This window comes from Moschus berezovskii, chromosome Y (assembly GCF_049115385.1).
Source record: "Moschus berezovskii isolate FMDL1 chromosome Y, NW_MosBer_1.0, whole genome shotgun sequence".
Taxonomy (NCBI): Eukaryota; Metazoa; Chordata; class Mammalia; order Artiodactyla; family Moschidae; genus Moschus; species Moschus berezovskii.
In genome coordinates, this window is record NC_142489.1 from 823,709 (window position 1) to 830,895 (window position 7,187).

At 40.7% G+C, this 7,187-nt stretch overlaps 1 non-coding gene across 1 annotated transcript; it reads left to right on the plus strand.

Moving 5' to 3' along the window:
* The first annotated feature begins 2,118 nt into the window (after positions 1-2,118).
* Positions 2,119-2,266, plus strand: LOC129535342 (small nucleolar RNA SNORA12). The gene has a single exon (XR_008681616.1). It is a non-coding gene; the product is annotated as a small nucleolar RNA SNORA12 (small nucleolar RNA).
* Positions 2,267-7,187: the final 4,921 nt, after the last annotated feature.

A 7,187-nucleotide genomic window follows, 5' to 3' on the forward strand; every position in this document is an offset into this window, starting at 1 on the left:
GTCAGACCCCACTGAAGCAACTTAGCACTCATGCACGCCTTGTAAACAGTGATTATGTCTTTGTTGCTGTTGTTAATGATAGTGTCAATCAATTTAGAGGCTGGAGTCAAGTTGAAGTTGGTTCACCCAACACTGATCTATGATTCAAAGGCTGAGTTGAAATTCACTCATTCTCCTAGATGACCTTAGATGGACAAATTCAGGATTCTCCCCTGACAAGGAAAATACAGAATAAATAGTGATTTAAATTTCTTTCATTCATTCAACAAACATTTACAAAGCATCTACAGTATGTCAGGAGTCAGCTTTCTAAGATAAATGTGATAGCCTCTACTCTCAAAGAATATAGAACAAAAAATATATATGTAGGGCAAAAGAAGAAGTGAAGTCGCTCAGTCATGTCCGACTCTTTGAGATCCCATGGACTGTAGCCTACCAGGCTCCTCAGTCCATGGAATTTTTCAGGCAAGAGTACTGGAGTGGGTTGCCATTTCCTTCTCCAGGGGACCTTCCTGACCCAGGGATCGAACCCGTGTCTCCCACATTCTAGGCAGATGCTTACCCGTCAGAGCCACCAGGGAAGCCCAACGTTTTTTTGTCGGGCAAAGTTGGTGTTTTTTTTTTTTGACTGCGTCATGCAGCTTGTGAGATCTTAGTTCCCTGACTAGAGATGGAACCCATGTCCCATGCAGTGGAAGCACAGAGTCCTAACCACTGGACCACCAGAGAATCCCCCTCACTTTTTAGGGCAAACTCTTAAAAGACTGAGGTTTTTTAGTAAATATGATAGTACTGTTAAAAATTCTAATCACATCAGTTTTTGCTTTCAAAAGATTTATTTAAATACTTCTATATTTTTTGTTTCCATCTTAATGGAATGAGGCTGAAGTTGAAGCTCCAATACTTTGACCACCTGACATGAACAGCCGACTCAGTGGAAAAGACGCTGTTGCTGGGAAAGATTGGAAGTAGGAGGAGAAGGGGACGACAGAGGATGAGATGGCTGGATGGCATCACCGACTCAATGGACATGAGTTTGAGCAGATTCCAGGAGATGGTGGAGGACAGGGGAGCCTGGCGTGCTGCAGTCCATGGGGTCACAAAGAGTCGGACACGACTGAGCGACTGAACTGAACCGAACTGAACTGAAGGTTTCTCAGCTTTGGCATTATTGACATTCAGTGACTGAACAATAACAGTGGAATGAGGAAGACAGATTTGAAACATGTTTCTTTTTTGTCCTGGGTCATCATTTCCAATCTCTCAAATTCCTTTTCTCTTTCTCTATATGGTGTGGGTGTGTGTGTGAGAGAGAGACAGACAGACAGAGACAGAGAAAGACAAAGCAGCAGGGGGGTGATTTATAGTTTTTGAAAAGACAGAGAACTTAAAAAATGTCCTAATACCTGGGGCAAGATTGAAATAAAGAGTATGTTTTCACATTGTGAGGTCTCATTGTGAGCATGGGGCAAGATTAATTTTAGGCCAGTTCTTGTATATTCTTTACTCCATGGTATTTGAAAGCTGGACAAAAAAACCCAGTAAGATTCCTTTTCTCCCCATAGTTTCCAGCCTAGGAAGACCAAGGGAACCCCAGGTTTCACACACCCCCAAGTCCAGCCTCTCACTCCCATCTTTTTTGTGTGCGAATTGAGCCATTGAGGTGAGCCTGTGAGAGTGCCCAGATGCTTGACAGTCAAGCTTGCTTTAGAGGACCGCAGTGAGTGGGACTCAACAGTTCAGGCAGAGACTTTAGTGTCTTCAAGAGACTTGGATTCATTTGTATCAGGAATGGAGCATGTGCTCCACCTGTCAACTTTCAGAGGAAGAACAATCAATCAGCACAGTAGCCTGTAGCAGTGATTGACACACCTGTTAATTGGGTTCGGAGGACATGTGACCTGCGGATCAGTCTCCCAGACAGTTTGCAAAGGAGACAAAGACTGTTGAGCTAGCTGAAGGCTGTGCCAATCAATATCTGTTCCTGTAATATTAGGATTCATGTGCAGAAATTACAGAGCAATGAGATGAAAAAGGCCTAATTGTGTTTTGGAACAAAAAGTGAAAATGTAATATCTACTTTCCCTTTAAGTAAGTGGCTTATAAGAATGTTCAGATAGTTGTGGTGGCTTTCTTTTTGGCACTTGTGCTGAACTTTCAAATGGTTCCAGCTCTGCTACAGATATTGTACAGGAGCTGCCAAAGGTTTAATGGCAAAGAGATCTCTTTCCAGCCTTTCCTGAATCAGAGATTGGCTCTCAGAGATGGCAGAAAAAAAATGTTCAGATAAACTTCAGAAATGTGGAGCGTTCTAAATTGTTTACATTCCTTCAAATAAGGACCAAATATGGGGCTTTCCTAGTGGTTCAGTGGTTGGGACTCTGTATTCCCAATGCAAGGGGCCCTGGATCCTACATGCCATAACTAAGAACCTGCATGCTGAAACTAAGATCCAGTGTGACCAAATTAAAAATAATAATAATAAACTAAAATTTTAAAAAAAGATTCAACATACAATTATGTTGTTTCTATTAATTTTTCTTTCTTCTCTTATGGCCTACACACCAATCAACAGATTTTCATAGAACCCCTACTATGTGCCAGGCTCTGTGAGTGGTCCATAGGAGCAAACCCACCAGGAAGTCCTGGGATACAGTGCAAGAAGTAAGGGCTTTGGAATTAGATCTTGAGCTAATAAAAATTTCAGGGTGAAAGTATTTTATGCTACTGACTTAAGTATTTTATGCTGCTGACTTAATGATCCAGAGGAAGAGAGGAAGGTAAATCATTAGTATAAAATGACTTTACATGGAATTTTGGAATAGCAGAAAGAACTAGGCCAACCATGTTATTTCCTACCAGGTTACTGTAGGGGATCCTGGTTTTAATGAATAAATAAAAATGATATGTAATTATTGTATCAATTTCTTGTATCTAAGTGAGTGCTTCTGGAGTTACTTGATGATGCTTAAAAGTCTTTGGTCTCTGAAGTGTATAATGTTTCCTTGACTCTTATCTATATTATTAATTTGCAGATCAAAGTTAACTTGGTGCTATGCAAATGAAGAAACTTCACATGAACGAGATTTCACAGGAAAAATTTAAATCCATATAATTTGTAACAGAACTGCAATGTATTTTGAGGAAATGTGTCAACGTATCTAAAAGAGACATGACTTGAAGCAGCATTACGTGATAGAATTTTCTGAAATGATGGAATATTTTGTATCTGCAGTGTCTCAATAAGGTTGCCACTAGCTCCCTGTGACTACTGAGCACTTGAAGTGTGGTTAGTACAGTGAGAAACTAAACTTTACATTTTTGGTTAGTGGCTACCTTATTTGTTGGTGTAGGTTTAAAGAAACAGTGAAACTGGATCCCAAGAATCTGAATTCCAGCCCTCTCCTTTTTACCTTGGACAATTTATTTAACCTCTCTGAGTCTCAATTTTCACTTTAAAATGAGAATATAAATAATATCTACCTCACAGCATTTGGGGGAAGAGATACTGAGATAATGTTTAGGCATTCTCTTACTTCCAGAATAAGTGCCAATCGAGTACTAAAGTCAAATATGTGGAAAGTGAATAACTCTTTCATATAAAGGGAGTTTCCATTCTTGGAGAGATTAAAATGCAGTTGACCTTTGAACAATATGGGTTTGAACCGTGTAGGTCCACTTATTGTTTTCAACAGTAAATACTACAGTAATGTGCCACCTGTGGTTGGTTGCATCCTTTAGGGCAGATAAGTTATATACTTGGATTTTCAACAGCACAGAGTCGGCCTTCTAACCCTTGTATTGTTCGAGGGTCAACTATATTATTAAATTCATAATTATCCTCACCATTCAGATACACTATGTAATGACAGTGCTTATAACTATTAACTGCAAGCAACACCATTAGCAATAGCCAGAAGTGGTCATGGATATCAATGTACAATGCCCAAAAGGGCTGGCAGTCAGAAAGTTAAATTTACAGAAATTGAGGTCAGATTCTGTATGGAAAATACATGGAGAACAGAAAAGCAGGATTAAAATGTTAATACAATCACTTTATTATTGCTATAATTAAAGATATAATTCTATTTGCTGGCTCAAAGAGGTTAAATAAACATTCCATTTAACTGGGAGAAACTAAGGCACAAATTAGCACAATGGACTAGTGGTTAGGAGTTTGAATACTTTCACTGGATTTAATCAAGTGAAATAAGACATGAAAATTACTTAGGAGAGGACATGTATCTCCTCTCAAGAAAACAGGTCAAGGTCAAGGTCAAGAAACAGCAGTTAGAACTGGACATGGAACAACAGACTAATTCCAAATTGGGAAAGGAGTACATCAAGGCTGTATATCATCACCTTGCTTATATACCTTATATGCAGAGTACATCATGTGAAATGCCAGGCTGGATAAATCACAAGCTGAATCAAGATTGCCCGGAGAAATATCAATAACCTCAGATATGAAGATGACACCACCCTTATGGCAGAAAGCAAAGAAGAACTAAAGAGCCTCTTGAGGAAAGTGAAAGAGGAGAGTGAAAAAGCTGGTTTAAAACCCAACATTCAAAAAACAAAGTCCATGGCATCCGGTCCCACCCCTTCATGGCAAATAGATGGGGAAACAGAAACAGTGGTTGACTTTCTTTTCTTGGGCTCCAAAATCACTGCAGATGGTGACTGCAGCCATGATATTAAAAGATGCTTGCTCTTTGGAAGAAAAGCTATGATCAACCTAGACAGCACATTAAAAAGTAGAGACATTCCTTTACTGACAAAGGTCCATCTAGTCAAAGCTATGGTTTTTCTAGTAGTCATGTATGGATGTGAGAGTTGGACTATAAAGAAAGCTGAGCACGGAAGTATTGATGCTTTTGAACTGTGGTGTTGGAGAAGACTCTTGAGAGTCCCTTGGACTGCAAGGAGGTCCAACCAGCCCATCCTAAAGGATATAAGTCCTGAATATTCATTGGGAGGACCGAGGCTGAAGCTGAAACTCCAATACTTTGGCCACCTGATTCGAAGAGCTGACTCACTGGAAAAGACCCTGATGCTGGGAAAGATTGAAGGCAGGAGGACAAGGGGATGACAGAGGATGAGATGGTTGGATGGCATCACCGACTCGATGGACATGAGTTTGAGCAAACTCCAGGAGTTGGTGATGGACAGGGAGGCTTGGAGTGCTGCAGTCCATGGGGTCTTAAACAGTCGGACACGACTGAGAGACTGAAGTGAACTGAATGCCACCTAGTAAGAACTAAAAATGTCAGCTCTTATTATGGTAATAAGTGACACTATTAGGAACTCCATGAGATTAGAAGCCTTTGGATATTTTTCAGTTCACAAGAGTTGTGGGTGTACAGAGTGATGTTTGTACCAATTGAATTCTACATAACTGTACATAGAAAGATCAAATAAATTTCCATATCAGAACCAGTCAGGAACTGAATCTACTTGTTTTGATACCACTTCAAATCTATTTTTGGCATGAGGCATGAATGAGTGAGTAAATGAATGAGTGACTAAAACACCGCCTGAGTCTCCCACAAACTCAATAAAATAAGCTGGTGAAATTCATGAGTCAACATACAAATGTCTCCAAATCTGAGGTAATATGGAGGCAGAGGGGGAGGGGACCAATTGGGAGAAATGATCTACCAGTCACGTAGTTCAAGTTCATGGTGGTTATGGCCCAAGATCACTTTCCGAGGCATACGATTCTTTAACCAGTCATTCACAACCACTCCCAAGGGCATGGGAAAGTTTGGGAGGAGTACTGGGACAGGAAAGAACAGGGCCAGTGTCTTAAGGCCTGAGAAACCACTCTCTGAGGAGTGGCGTGAAACCAGCTTTACTGTGAAGCACAGATTACATCATTGCTGATCCTAGTCTTTTCATCACATCATCCGGAATCCTTTTTTGTCTCACCACCTAAACTTTTGTCATCTAGAACTCCTTTGGTTTATAAAGGCTCCACTAAAATGCACATTCCCCTAGGCATATCTCCTCCCTCCCCAAAATAAAAGATTGTGGAAGGTAGTGTCACTCATATGATAGTTACACTGTGAGGATTTCTGAAATGGATATTCAAATCAAGATTTTGTGACTTTTCTGCTAGGAATGCGATGCGATGCATGCATGCTTATCAACACTTTGTGGTCTTTTGGACTGTAGACCGCCAGGCTCCTCTGTCCATGGCATTTCCCAGGCAAGAATACTGGAGGGGATTGCCATTTCCTTCTCCAGGGGATCTTCCTGATCCAGGGACTGAACCCCATATCTCCTGTATCTCCTGTATTGCAGGCGGATTCTTTACCTGCTGAGCCATCGGGGGAAGTTTCTCATTTTATAGGATAATGAACATTTTCTTAAAATATTTATCTGGCACCCTCAGGCTCCCACAACATCATTCTTGGCCTTGAACTACCTACATTTTCTCACAGTGATTTGACCTTTTTTAAAAAAAAATTTTTTTAATTGAAGAGTTTATAATGTTGTGCTAGTTTCACAGGTACAGCAAAGTGATTCAGTAATACACACACACACTCACACACACACACACATCTATTCTTTTTCAGATTCTTTTCCCTTATAGGTTATTGCTGCTGCTGCTGCTGCTAAGTCGCTTCAGTCGTGTCCGACTCAGCGACCCCATGGACTGCAGCCCACCATGCTCCTCCGTCCATGGGATTTTCCAGGCAAGAGTACTGGAGTGGGGTGGCGTTGCCTTCTCCATATAGGTTATTACAAGACACTAAATACAGTTCCCTGTGCTATACGGCAGGTCTTTGTTGCTTATCTGTTTTACATACAGTAATCCATTTGAACTTTTTTTAAGAAGAGAATTTGTTCCTGTCATTTACCTCTGTCCAGGGTGCTTGCATCCTCAGTCAGGGGATAAAGAACCATCAGCCAGAGTTTTTTCTTTTTATCACCTTAAGATGGAAGAGATAATTTCTCTCTTTTATTTTCTTTTTGCTGCTCGCATGGCTGCAGGATCCTAGTTCTCCTCCCAGGAACTGAACCCAGGCCCTCGGCAGTGAAAGCACAGAGCCTTGATCACTGGACTGCCCAGGAATTCCCAATATTTCTCTTTAGAGTGCGATTGTATTAATTATCACAGGTTTGTTATACTCATGGATACAGGACTTTCCTTTTTGAACTTTGATAATCAGAGAGATACA